This window comes from Bos mutus, chromosome 2, assembly GCF_027580195.1.
Source record: "Bos mutus isolate GX-2022 chromosome 2, NWIPB_WYAK_1.1, whole genome shotgun sequence".
NCBI classification, from domain to species: Eukaryota; Metazoa; Chordata; class Mammalia; order Artiodactyla; family Bovidae; genus Bos; species Bos mutus.
In genome coordinates, this window is record NC_091618.1 from 16,576,573 (window position 1) to 16,591,438 (window position 14,866).

The 14,866-nt window shown below is 44.3% G+C and overlaps 1 long non-coding RNA gene across 1 annotated transcript; it reads left to right on the forward strand.

Annotated features, from left to right (window-relative positions):
• The first annotated feature begins 6,114 nt into the window (after positions 1-6,114).
• On the forward strand, positions 6,115-14,619 carry LOC138989924 (uncharacterized). The gene is made up of 5 exons (XR_011466124.1): positions 6,115-6,447; positions 10,026-10,167; positions 11,257-11,431; positions 11,991-12,152; positions 12,309-14,619. It is a non-coding gene; the product is annotated as an uncharacterized lncRNA (long non-coding RNA).
• Positions 14,620-14,866: the final 247 nt, after the last annotated feature.

Genomic DNA, 14,866 nt, shown 5'->3' on the forward strand with positions numbered 1-14,866 from the left:
TCCGACTCTGTGCGACCCCTAGAGGGATGAAAAAGAAGTACACCAACCCTAAGTCTTGCAAAAAAAACCCCCAAAACAACCAACTCCTCCCCCTTACCCCACAGAAGCTGAAACGAAGCCTGCAGATCTAACTGGCAGTTTACAAGATTGCTGAGGATTGTGGAGTCTGCTCAAGACACCTCAACGATGCAGGCCAAATCCAGTATAAGGACAAATTCTGTAAGAATTTGAAGAAGCCTTGGTTTCTTCAACAAATAAATAGTATTTAAAAGGGAGTTTCTGGGACTTCCCTGGTGGTACAGTGGATAGGAATCTGCCTGCCAATGCAGGAAAGCATGGGTTTGATCCCTGGTCCAGAAGGATTGCACATACCATGGAGCAACTAGGCCTGGGCACCACAACTGCTGAAGCCCACACACCCAGAGCACGTGCGCAACAGGAGAAACCACCTCAAGGAGAAGCCCGTGCACTGCAACCAAGAGTAGCCCCCACTTGCAGCAACAAAGACTCAAAGATAAAATCAAAGGGGGTTTCTGTTAGAGGAAGAAAAGACGTATCAACCAAATGTAATGTGTGGAAATGTTTGAATCCTAATTCAAACATGCTAAGGGTAGAAAGGCACTTCTGAGACAGAAAACTAAACACAGACTAGATATTGCTCTTGTTGTTTAGTTGCTTAGTCATGTCCAACTCTTTGTGACCCCAGACTGCAGCACCCAGGCTCCTCTGTCCATGGGATTTCCCAGGCAAAAATACTGGAGTAATCCTGACAGCATGTAGCAGTATTTAATAAAGTGTTTATAGGCAAAATAATAGGATGCCTGGAATTCATATTAAAATACTCAAGCAAAAAAAATTTTAAAAGGAGAGGAAAAAAGTGGGGCAAGGAGTAGCTGAAAAAAGAGTGGCAAAAATATTGAAGTGGTTGAGGTGATGGGTAAAAGGGGATGCAGTATATATTCTACTTAATAATGTATGTTTGAAAATGTCCATAAGATTTTGTTTGAAAAATGTATTTGGCTGTGCCTGGTCTTAGTTGCAGCATATGGACTCTTTGTGGCATGTAGGATCTCGTTCCCTGATCAGGAATCAAACCTAGGCCATCTGCATTGGGAGGACGGAGTCTTAGTTCCTGGACCACCAGGGAATTCCCCATAATAAATTTTAAACTTGCAATAAAGACTCACTTTGTGTTTTCCTCAGTGTGATCCCTTATCTCTAGGTGAGAAAAGTGGAATTCCTAAATTTAAGGAAGGAGAATTTTCACCTCAACAAGAAATTGCCAAATTTTTCTCCAGGTGTTTGTAATGAAGGGATTCAGGATATTATACCCCAAAATAAGCCCCTTGGCAGGCTGGATATTTTAAGCCAACTGGAAAAACAGCAGTGCAGAAAGGACTCCCTGACCTTCCCCTGAAGCAGGTCATAAAACCCTCACATGAGAGGTGCCCTCCCTCTGCCCAGAGGGAAGGAGTATGTTTTCTCCAAGACTGAGGAACACCAAGAGGAATCTGAACACAGAGGCCTTGCTGTTTCCGCTAGTGACACACTTATACTCCTTTCCATCCTATCACATTTTGTCACACCCTCCACTCTTCATCAAATGTAGCAAAACACTCAGGTCTAAGCAATTCTTCAGGTCATTTCCTTATGAAGGCTCCTGGTCACATCAAACTTAAATAGATCTATATTCTTTTATCTTGTTAATCTGCCTTTTGTTACAGGGTCCTAGCTAAAAATTTTGATAGGTAGATATTTTTCCTCCTCTTACAGTAACAACTTGCCTTCTCACCAGTTTTCCCACAATCCTTAAACACTTGTTGATATTTTAATTTCTGTTAATTTGATGGATAAAATGGTATCGTATAATTGTTTTAAATGATGTTTTCCTGGTGGTTGTACCTCTTCATTCTTTTTATACTACCTACATTTCTCCTGAAAGCTACGTTTCATATCCTTTGCCCATTATTTCCTTGCCTTTTTCTTATAGTTTTTCATCTGTTGTTGTTTAGGTGCTCAGTTGTATCCAACTCTTTGTGACCCAATGGACTGTAACCTGCCAGGATCCTTTGTCCATGGGATTTCCCAAGCAGAAATACTGAAGCGGTTTGCCATTTCCTTCTCCAGGGGATCTTCCTGACCCAGGAATCAAACCAGTATCTCTTGCTTGGCAGGCAGATTCTTTACCACTGAGCCACCTGGGAAGCTCATAGTTTTGTCATATTCTGATACTCAATTTTTATTATGTTACAAGTATTGCTTCCCAATTTGTTCCTTATATTTAAAATTTTTTATGCAAGCTATCTTGCATCCAAAGTTTTAAACTGTAACGTGACCAAATCCGTCATAATTTTTTTGCCGTCATAATTTAGCTGTCTTGAGTGACACCCACATCCCAAGTTTTTATGCAGATGACACCACCCTCATGGCAGAAAGTGAAGAGGAACTAAAAAGCCTCTTGATGAAAGTGAAAGAGGACAGTGAAAAAGCTGGCTTAAAACTCAACATTCAGAAAACTAAGATCATGGCAGCCAGTCCCAGCACTTCATGGCAAATAGATGGGGAAACAAAGGAAATAGTGAGAGACTTTTTGTTTTTCTTGGCTCCAAAATCACTGCAGATGGTAACTGCAGCCATGAAATTAAAAGACACTTGCTCCTTGGAAGAAAAGCTGTGACCAACCTAGACAGCATATTGAAAGCAGAGACATTACTTTATCAACAAAGGTCCATATAGTCAAAGCTATGGTTTTTCCAGTAGTCATGTATGGGTGTGAGAGTTGGATCACAAAGAAAGCTGAGAGCCGAAGAATTGATGCTTTTGAACTGTGGTGTTGGAAAAGACTCTTGAGAGTCCCTTGGACTGCAAGGAGATCCAATCAGTCCATCCTAAAGGAAATCAGTCCTGAATATTCATTGGAAGGACTGATGTTGAAGCTGAAACTCCAATACTTTGGCCACCTGATGCAAAGAATTGACTCCTTGGAAAAGACCCTGATGCTGGGAAAGATTGAAGGCAGGAGAAGGGGATAACAGAGGATGAGATGGTTGGATGGATGGCATTACCGACTCGATGGACATGAATCTGAGTAAGCTCGGGGAGTTGGTGACGGACAGGGAAGCTTGCTGTGCTACAGTCCATGGGGTCACATAGAGTTGGACAAGACTGAGCAACTGATCTGAACTGATCATGAATTTTAATAAGAATGCTTAATTTTTTGCCACCAAATGTTTATCTTACATTTTCACACATACAGTTTATCTAAAATAATATGGTATTTTCTTCCTTTAGTCAGTTTGACCTTGACTTACTTGAAACATCTTGCATTTCAGAGATAAATACTATTGGTCAACATTCTTTTACTATCTTCAGTCAAGTTGTTGTTGTTATTTAGTCACCAAGTACCAAATCTAAAATATGTAGGCAAGTCTTTCTTCAGTTCAGTTCAGTCGCTCAGTTGTGTCCAACTCTTTGTGACCCCATGAATTGCAGCACAGGCCTCCCTGTCTATCACCAACTCCGGAGTTCACTCAAAGTCACGTCCATTGATTCAGTGATGCCATCCAGCCATCTCATCCTCTGTCGTCCCCTTCTCCTCCCCAATCCCTCCCAGCATCAGAGTCTTTTCAATGAGTCAACTCTTCGCATGAGGTGGCCAAAGTACTGGAATTTCAGCTTTAGCATCATTCCTTCCAAAGAACATCCAGGACTGATCTTCTTTAGGATGGACTGGTTGGATCTCCTTGCAGTCCAAGGGACTCTCAAGAGTCTTCTCCAACACCACAGTTCAAAAGCATCAGTTCTTCGGCGCTCAGCTTTCTTCACAGTCCAACTCTCACATCCATACATGACTACTGGAAAAACCATAGCCTTGACTAGACGGACCTTTGTTGGCAAAGTAATGTCTCTGCTTTTGAATATGCTATCTAGGTTGGTCATAACTTTCCTTCCAAGGAGTAAGCGTCTTTTAATTTCATGGCTGCAATCACCATCTACAGTGATTTTGGAGCCCAAAAAAATAAAGTCTGACAGTTTCCCCATCTATTTCCCATGAAATGATGGGACCGGATGCCATGATCTTGGTTTTCTGAATGTTGAGCTTTCTTTTTCCCCTAATTTGGGACTTTCTGAAGCTAGGACAAGGGCAGGGTCCCTTATCCAGGGCCATGCCTTCTCACTCCCCAAAACACACACGTGACTCAAGGCTCTCTTTTTAAAATCCCAATGTGGGTATAATTCCTAAAATTTTGATCTGTTACTACAGGGCCTAATGGTGCAAATGACTGTTGAGAAAGCACATATTAAAGATGGCTTAAAGAAACTAGGAGATCATATTAAGCAACTGAGGATGTAAATCAATGGCCTTGGATGAGTTCCTTAACCTCTGTGTGCCTCAATTTCCCTAAATGTAAAATGAAACCAGCTCCAATACTTTAGCCACCTGATGCGAAGAGCTGACTCATTTGAAAAGACCCTGATGCTGGGAAAGATTGAGGGCAGGAGGAGAAGGGGATGACAGAGGATGAGATGGTTGGATGGCAACACCGACTCAATGGACATGGGTTTGGGTGGACTCTGGGAGTTGGTGATGGACAGGGAGGCCTGGCGTGCTGCGGTTCATGGGGTTGCAAAGAGTAGGAGGCAACTGAACTGAACTGAAGATTCTGAGTCACAGATTTGTTTTGAAAAGCCCATGATAAACTATATGAAAAGCAACCAGTACAATGCCTGGCACACATACAGGTATTAATGTTTTAGCTGTGATCATTACTGAAACAGAGCAGAATGCTATGGTCCTTGCCCTCCATGTCCTCTGCCTGCCTTTTGTCTGTGGAAAAACTTTAGACAAAGAATAATTTTAATCAGAAAAATGAGAAAATGCAGAAACAAAGGAAAACAGTCAAGGAGACCAAATAATAATAGCTTAGTCATTAAGCAAAGTCAAGGACCTTTAGCTCCTTCTCAAGGGCTATAGATTAATATTTGAGCCACATCTTGTGAGCCATCTTATAAATACTGAAACCCCTCCACCAGCTGGAGGAAGTTAACTACATGGTGCCCATGATATAAGCTGCCACAATTTCAAGAACTGGTTTCATCGAAACAGTAACTGACCCTGGAACTAAAGATTACTTAAAACACTGAAGATGACCACGGCCAGACTAACAACCAATTCGAAGATGACTGTCTCCGTTTCTATGTGTAAGCCCCTCCTTGTCTATAAAACCTATTGCCCCCTGACTGCTTGTGGGGGCTAGTGAGGGTGGTGAGAGGGAGGTGCCCGGAGAGGTGGGAGAGGGTGGGGTACGGTGCGGGGCGGGGGCGGGGGGGGGGACCGGCGGTCAGCCTTTGGGTATCTGCCTCCTCCTCCTCCCTGGCTTGCCAGCATCCAAAATAAAGCAAGCTTTTCTTTCCACAAACCTTGCCTCTTCATTGGCTTTTGGGCAGCAAGCAGAACCCTACTTTTGGTTACATTACTGTCACTAACTGCTTTGAAGGCAGCTTCAGACGCTGGTGGGCAGCGAGGGGAAATTCTCCAGGATCAAGAGGCCAACTGCCAGTTTGTGGTCTCCACTCCGCCTCGCGTTAGGGGTTCTGCCTCCTTCTAGGCTTGAAAAAGGCGGATAATAACGACCACGCCGCAGTGACTAGGTGGCTGCCTAACCGGATTAACGGACGTGAGCTCCTGGAACCTCTCCCCTGGCTCACCAGCCCGCAAAGAGTGGCTGTTTCTATGAGCCGCGTTTGCTTTCCACAGCTCCACCAACAGTAAGTGCCTAGCTTGTGACCGCCGCCAGGTCCCCGCACGTATGGGAACCTTCGCTTACTCTACTCCGCTTACCACACGCCCTGCTGTCCTCAACGGCAGCGGCGGCGGCAACTTTGAACTCACGCCGGGTGACCGACGGACCATTCACCTGTGTAAACGGCCCGCCAAGACCAAATGGCCCCCTGCGCGCAGGCGCAGTACGTGGCAACCCCTCTACGCCCGCGGGCTGGTGACCCCGCCCCCAGTCTTGCTAGCCGCCCGCCCCTCCCAGGGCGGCTGGGGAGGGGCGTAAAGGCAGCACCGGCTCTGATTGCGCAAGGCCTAGGCACGAGGGCGCCATTTTCTTCCCGGCTGTGTGCCGCTAGGGTCTAGCGTGTGGAGCGGTGCCTGGGAGCGTTCTCTTGGCTAGTCTGCAGCTGCGGTGTGCGGCAGCCTCTTCCGGGGCGTGCAGTCCCAGCTGGCCGCGCCTGGAAGCCCTCCGGGCTCAGTGGGCGGGGCCCCACACCGGCGTTCGTTTTAAGGCGAGGAGAACGGGTCTGTGACTACCCTGTGCGGATTAATTTTGAAAGTGATGGTTAAGGGTCCTGGCTTGAGACTCCTGTATTTATGTTGTTAATTTTGATGGGAGTCCAGCTGGAAGCTGCTCCAGTTAACAATGAATTCTCAAGTCTGGAGAGGTAAAGGAACTTGAAATGTAGGCTGATTTTGTTCCGCTATGGGGGCTTCCATTTGAGCAGTCGGTAATGAAATTAACAAATTTTTAAGAACATCCAAGTTGTCTGAAAACGTGTGGTAAAGGGAGCAGAATGAGAGGAAAGGGGAGGAATTCCTTTTTTATCTTGAGGAGTTTCCGTTTCTGCTGCTGCTGCTGCTAAGTCGCTTCAATCGTGTCCGACTCTGTGCGACCCCATAGACGGCAGCCCACCAGGCTCCCCCGTCCCTGGGATTCACAAGGCAAGAACATGAGTGGGTTGCCATTTTCTTCTCCAATGCATGATAGTGAAAAGTGAAAGGGAAGTCGCTCCGTTTCTAGATGGTGGCAAAGGAGAGAGAGTTTGGGAGACCTAACCTACAAACATATACCAAAAATAATCTTTGCAATGCATTTTGATATTAGCTGGTGTGAGTTAAAGATTCCGAATGAAAATAACTAGGGTGAGGCCTAACACAGATTTATTCCAAATGGAAACAACGCAAATATTAGAGGCAAGAGGTATATAGCATGAAATGTTGAAGGCCCTGTGATATGCTTGATAGTCTTGTCCTTTTTAAGAAGGAACACAGATGAAGGTGAAACTGAAGAAAATGAGTCTTTCCCCAAAGGAGATAGAAGATGGGGAGGATGAGATGTCAGAAGATAAGGACAGTGGCAGTAGAGATGAGGAATCTATATGTACAGTGTGGAGCAGAGTAACATTAATTTTAACAGTCAAAATCCAGAGTAAAGCACTTAAACTGCACTATTTAATTTAAAAAGTGGTTTTATGAGCACTTCCAACTAGTTTCACAAGCCCACTGTAAACTCCGTACCAAAATCTAACAAAGTCATTTTTAAAAATTGGAGACCACTCTTAGGAGCATTGGAGAAGGCAATGGCACCCCACTCCAGTATTCTTGCCTGGAAAATCCCATGGACGGAGGAGCCTGCTGGGCTCCAGTCCATGGGGTCGCTAAGAGTCCACACGACTGAGCGACTTCACTTTCACTTTTCACTTTGATGCATTGGAGAAGGAAATGGCAACCCACTCCAGTGTTCTTGCCTGGAGAATCCCAGGGACGTTGGAGCCTGATGGACTGCCATCATGGGGTCACACAGAGTTGGACATGACTGAAGCGACTTAGCAGCAGCAGCAGCTTAGGAGCATAGATGCAAAAATTCCAAACAAAATGTTAGCAAGTTGAGCATCAGTGTTATGTAAAATGGATGATGCATTGTGACTAAGTGCGGTTTATTTGGTGTTATTTGTTTGAAAAGTGATAGTGATTACCTAGAGATACTGGTTTGAAAGACAGTTTCTTGGTTCTTAAAATTGCTTCCTTAAATTTCATTAGTTTGCATGCCCATCAAACATAATGTTTCCATATTTATCCTTTTGGCATGTATTTAGGTCCCTAGAATGGTCTGCTTCTGGCTAGGTGAAAGTCGCTCAGTTGTGTTCAACTCCTTGTGACGCCATGGACTAAACAGTCCATGGAATTCTCCAGGCCAGAATACTGAAGTGGGTCACCTTTCCCTTCTCCAGGGGATCTTCCCAACCCAGGGATTGAATCCAGGTCTCCTGCATTGCAGGCGAATTCTTTACTAGTTGAGCCACAAGGGAGCCTCTTCATTAATATTTGAACATAGATAGGTTAAGTTGGGTCTAGAAGAATTGAGGTGGGTGACTGGGTACACAGCTAAAGAATATTGAACGCCTCCTCTGTGCAGCCACTGTGTTAGGACTTGATACACTATCTCATTTCATCCTTACAGTGACCTTGTTAGGTAGACTGAATAGGGTTAGTGAATGGAAAGTAAATTATCCAGGGGGGAGGGGGATGGTTGAAATAGGTGAATGGGATTAAGAGGTAGAAACTACTAGTTATAAAATAAGAAAGTCACAGGGGTACAGCACAGGGAATATAGTCAATAATATTGTAATAACTTCATATGGTGTATAATCTGTAAAAATATGAAATCACTGCATTGTACTCAGATGGTAAAGAATCAGCCTGCAATACAGGAGACCTGGGTTCAATTCCTGGGTTGGGAAGATCCCCTGGAGAAGGGCATGGCAACCTACTCCAGTATTCTTGCTTAGTGGGCTACAGTCCATGGGGTTGCAAAGAGTCAGACAGGACTGAGCAAGTAAGCACAGCAAGCACTGTGTTGTACACCTGAAACTAACATGATACTGTATGGTAATGTCAGTACCTCAAAAAAAAGTAAATTATCCATACACACCTTTGATTGTAATTGAAAACACATTAAATGTGTACTCAGGAGACTTCCCTGGCAGTCCAGTGGTTAATACAGGAGGTGCAGGTTTGAACCCTGGTTGGTGAGATGATCCCACATGCCTTGTGCCCCAAAAACCAAAACACTAAAAAAAAAAGAAACAATGTTGTAACAAGTTCAATAAAGACTTTTAAATGGTCCACATAAAAAAGTCTTTAAAAAAAATATGTGTATTCATTTGCTAGTCTTTTGATGTGGGTCACTGTGGCAGGAGTTTATTTTCTCTGTATAAAGTATACCCAGAGTGTGTCTTCTGCAAGGCCTTGTCTTTAAAATTTGTTTCTTTAAGGCAAAGCAAAACTGAAAAAAACAACCCAAGAAAGCAATTTGAATAGACTCCTATATCTACATTTTTACAGTTTTTTCCATTCTTTTATGGTTGCTCACCCACACCTAATTTGACTGCAGTTTTTAAGCATTATCAAGTGTGTCCAAAGCGTTCAAATTTGTTTTCATAGATTCAGTAACTTTTTGGATTAATTTGATTGGTTTATATGAAATTTATTATGTAATTGAAACTGCAATACACTGATCATATACAAGCTTTCAAGCAAAGATAGCTGAAGCTTATTAAAGATTATTTCTGCTCATGGGGGACAGAAATGCCCAGGTGTACTGAGTATGGCATACGTGCTTTGCATCTCCCAGCTATCAAGTTAGTAACTCTTGTTTGGAATTGAGATGGTCATTTAATCCTTTCACAGACGTAGCTTGGTGTGACATAGTTAAGTGGACAAAGATAGGAGAGCAACTCCTGTTCTGTGGTGTCCCCAGTACGGTGCATTAACTCTCTATACCAGTCAGAGCCAAAAAATTTCCTGATGAACATAACTTTTGTTTTGAAACCCAGACTGTATTAGCTCAGAGGAAAATAGGAGTAGTCACATTATACTTTCCTTAAACTGAAATGCACGTGATATGATTCTAGACTGTTCACACTGGCAACCCTTGGTCATTCCTGTTTAAAATGTGTTGCCTGGAACAGTTTGCTTTGATGGGTGCAGCATATGGTCCCTTTCACATGCTTTCCCTGATCCCATGTCATTCCTATGCCAGGTGAACTGGTCCTTCATCTTATGCCTATAAATTTTGTTCATAACCAGTAATGCTAATCACATATTATAGTTACTCATCTCTTCCTGTGATGTGGGTTCAGATCTGTATGTGTAATCAGTTATGTTTTATGTTTTGCTGGGTCTGCCATGATATCACAGATGTATGGATGGCTGAAAAAACCATAAATTTACTTTCTTACAGTTCAGGAAGCCAGACAGCAAAGATCAAGCTGTTGGCAGATTGGTTACTTCTGCGGCACCTCTCCTTGGCATGCAGATATCTGACCTTTGGCTGTGTTTTCACAAGGTCATCTACTGCCCATAGTTCTTCATTTTTGTATACGGTGAGTCTTCATTCAGTGTTCTGCTAAAATTTTCGTCTTTAGTCATTGAGTTTTGTAATACCATGCCCGATTTTTAGTGGCTCTGGATGGGAACTGGTGGTGTGATTGGGAAGCACGAGGTCCACCTTCGGGGGCCTGGCTCTCATTCTTGTGTATATTTCAGGTGCCAGTGTGGGGCCCTCTCTTGTGTTTTGCAGAGCTCAGCATGTCTGACTCTTTGTAACCCTATGGTTGGACTGTAGGCCCCCAGGCTTCTCTGTCCATGGGATTCTCCAGGCAAGAATACTGGAGTACTCCAGAGGATCTTCCCGACTAAGGGATGGAAACTGCGTCTCCTGCATCTCCTGCGTTGCAGGTGGATTCTTCACTGCTGAGCCACCAGGGAAGCCCCCCTTTAGTGTTTTACTTGTGTGCGGAGATTTGGGACTCCACAGGCATGTGGAGCCACTTAGACAGTAGTTGATTTGGTGTGTTTTCTTAGGCGGTATCTTGCATAGGTTTTAGAAATCTAGATCCTTTCCTGTAGAGATTCTGATTTGAAAGTTTTAAGTGAAGTCCCAAGAATTTTTCCCCCCCCTTTTTTTTCTTAGACAAACATGCCAGGTGATCCTGGGGCTGGGAGCTCTTTTACTGCACAAATTCATCCTGGAGAAATCAGCATGGATGCTAACACATGGGCCTGAGCAGACTTTGCACTTGCTGACTCTGCAGTGTGACTGCCACCTCCTGGCCACAGGGGAGATACCTCTTTATTGCTCTTCCTCTAGCTCACTTGGTAAAGAATCCACCTGCAATGGAGGAGACCCTGGTTCGATTCCTGGGTCGGGAAGATCTGCTGCAGAAGGAATAGGCTACCCATTCCAGTATTCTTGAGTTTCCCTTGTGGCTCAACTGGTAAAGAATCTGCCTGTAGTGAGGGAGAGTGGGTTCAATCCCTGGGTTGGGAAGATCCCCTGGAGAAGGAAAAAGCTACCCACTCCAGTATTCTGGCCTGGAGAATTCCATGGACAGTCCATGGGGTTGCAAAGAGTCGGACTCAACTCTCACTTTCACTTTTTCACTTTCCTCCTCCTGGTTGTTGTCTTTCAGAAGAATAGTAGGAAGATTACTACCGCTCCAGGAAATAAAAAAAAAAAGTTTCTCAGTCCCGTTTGCTGAGAAGTTAATATCACCATGCAGAAAGGGGCCAAGTTTCCAAAAGACAGGAGGATTGCCAAGCTCGAGGACCATGAGAAGAGGGCTGAGAACTCTGGGGAGGATGAAGGTAAAAACTGTGAGTTGGATCAGTGTGAGGGAGGTAAACAGACCCTTCTTGGGGCGTCCTGCTGGTGACTACAGTGCCATGGCACATGCCTCTTGGAGGGCCTCTGTGGAAACACCACGCTTGGCACCCCTGGCCAATTCCCCAGACTTGGTTTGAGGAGTCCCAGTGGACATTAGGCTTCTTCTCTCCACATGAACAGATTCAGAGTTTTATCTTTGAATACTGTATATTATTTGTTTCTCTCTTTGTGCTTGTAAACCAAGCAGGTTAATTGTCCCCTAGATTTGACTCTCAGTGATTCTTTTATCCTAATGGCATCTGTGTAACATTTTAAATGGTATTGCTTCCAAAGCAGTAATTCTCAGCATTGGTATTAAAATACAGTGGCAGTACATTTTTAATTATTTCAAAATAAAAGGTTGAAATGACAATGAATTTTTTTGTCTTAGATGTGTGTATATAGTCAGACTTACGAGCAGTTACTCCCAAAGATGAATTTGTTATTTTCATTCTCAGCAAGTCTGTGCAGTAGTAATTGATTAGGTGCGTTTTCATTTAGATTCTAGAAAAGAAACCTTGTGTCCTATACGGGCCAAGGGGAGATGAGCCTTTCCCTGGGGGTGGAGGAAAATGATCAGGATCATGAGGATGACGACAAAGGCTGAGAGGAAGAGGAAGGTCAGAAAGACTGAAACCACATTGCAGGTGGATTCTTTACCAGGTGAGCCACCAGGGAAGATCCTGGTATGGACTGCAGCATACCAGGGTTCCCTGTTCTTCAGTGTCCCCCAGAGTTTGCTCAAATTCATGCCCATTGAGTCGGTGATGCTGTCTAACCATCTCACCCTCTGTCACCCTCTTCTTCTTTTGCTTTCAGTCTTTCCCAGCATCATACCATAGCCTGGATCCGCTCCCATGGCTTGGACCACAGAGAGTTCCGTGCTTTATTTGATGAGTTAGATGCCCAATATGGAAGTGTGTTCTGCTCCACAGGACTGAAGTGGCTGAGTCGTGGTGTAGTCATAAGGCAGTTTTTGGAACTGGTGGAAGAAATTGACTTTTTGATGTCCTCTGGAGGAGAATCTGTGCCTCAGCTCACTAGTAGAGATTGGGTCAGAGACCTCGCCTTTTTGGTTGTCATTGTGACACATCTAAACATGTTGGCTATTTCTCTAGAAAGGCATTCACAGGTGCTGGCACAACTGTATGATTCAGTTGACTCATTCCTGGTGAAATTGTGTCTTTGGGAGACTCATTTGGCACAGAGCAACCTGGCCCACTTTCCTATGCTAGAGTTAGTTTCTGAAAATGAAAATGATGGCCTGCACTACATTCCTCAAATTAGAGTTGAAGACTAAATTCCAAAAAAGATTCTCCGATTTCACACTTTATGGGAATGAACTAATACTGTTCAGTTCCCCTTTCTCAGTTAGGGTTCATAGTGTGAATGAAGAGCTACAAATGGAAATTAGTGAAGTGCAGTACCAGCCTGAAGCCAAGTACCACGATGCTGAGATTCCAGAGTTCTACAGATATCTTGGGAATGGTTACCCTGAATACAAACACCGTTGTGCAGAGATTCTGTCCATGTTTGGAAGTACTTATGTTTGTAAGCAGCCATTCTCTGCTGTGAAACTAAAGAAAACCTAAATGTGGCTCCCAGTTAAAGGATTCAAGGATGAATTCTCTGCTGTGTGTTGCAACACAAGGTCCACAGCCTGATGTTGACTGACATCTTGTGGCATAAGAAAGGAATGTCAGATTTTGAATTTCAAATCTGAAGAGTAATAAATTTTGGAACTTTGAACAGTTATTTCTATTTCCAAATTATATTTTTTTCAATGTCAAATTTAAAGTGCAATCTGTGGCATTGCATATTTGTACCTTATAGGATATAAAAATAACATTTGATTATATCCTGGCAAGTTTATTTTCTTCTGTACTTCGCCTTTCTAGCACTTAAGACTATTCAAATTGATAAACCTCTGCCCTAAAGGCAGCCATACTTTCCTTAAAGGTACTTGTGAAGCAGGGATGTGAACCAGGGAGTCCGCTGGAAGAACAGAATGTTTAGACACCTTGTGCAACCCTGCCCATAGGAAGACGGACATACCAAACCGGCCGAGGGGCTCAGGCCAGTGTGCACCGATAGGCCTTCACCAGGGTAGATTGTCTGGGCACCACATGAGCCACAAGGCTGATGTCCAGGGGTGGGATTCCTCTTCCATTCTGCCAGGCTCTGAGAAGGCCAGAGAGCCACCCTGTCGTCCAGGGAAGGAGAGGCAAATGGCATCAGTGACCCTCAGGACAGCCTCCTAGCGGAGGTCTTGGCCACTAAGGAGGAGAAACTCAGCTGGACAGTCACCATGGAGCAAAGGGGGATGGAGGCTTTAGGACAGATCTAAACCCATGGCTCCAGTCTTGGCTGGGCCATCAGGGCTCTCCAGAAGTCTTCCATTTCTCTTGTCCTCATGACCCCCTCTTCTCCCCCGAAGCCAGAGCGTTCTTCTCTCACTCTCGTTTGGTAACATCACCTACTAAATAAAGCCCTAATAGAACCCCTCCCCTCCCATCACCTGTACACTCTTTGTGGGTCTGCAGCCTCCTCACCTCCTAAGGTGCCTTCCTCCTGCCCCTGACTGATCTCCACCCCTCACTGCACCCCAGCCTCCATCCCCTGCCTCTTTAGGGCTTTCCTCCATCCTCTACCTTTCTGTATTTCTGGGATTTTTGGTGGTACTGGCTCCTTCCACCAAAATTAGACATGACCACGGAGGACTTCCCTGGTGGTCCTGTGGCTAAGACTCCACATTCCCAATGCCAGGGACCCTGGTGTGGGGTCTTCTAAGCTCATTCACTGTTCGTTGTGGTTCAGCTGCTAGGTCGTGTCCAACTCTTTTGTTACCCCATGGGCTCTAGCCTGTTGGACTTCTCTGTCCATGGGATTTCCCAAGCAGGAGTACTGGAGTGGATTGCCGTTTCCTCCTCCAGGAAGGCATGGTCTCTGAGAGTTGTTTGTACACCCACGTTCACAATGACTAAAATCCAAGTGTCTCTCCGTGGATTGATGAATAAGCAAAATGTGGTTTATACATACGATGGAATATTAGTCATCCTTAAAAAAGGAAGAAAATTCTGACACATACTACAAATTGATGAACCTGAGAACATTATGCTAAGTGAAATAAACCAGACTCAAAAAAAAAAAACAAAACCCAGTGTGATTTTACTTATTTGAGATGCTTAGAGTAGTCAAAAATCATAGAAGCAGGAAGTTGAACAGTGATTGCCAGGTCTGTGGGGCGGGAGGCTGGGGAGTTCTTGTTTCATGGGTATAGAGTTTCAGCTTTATAAGATGAAAAGAGTTCTGTGGATATATGGTAGTGTTAATTGCATAACATGAACATATTTTATAACATCGAACTGTGCACTGAA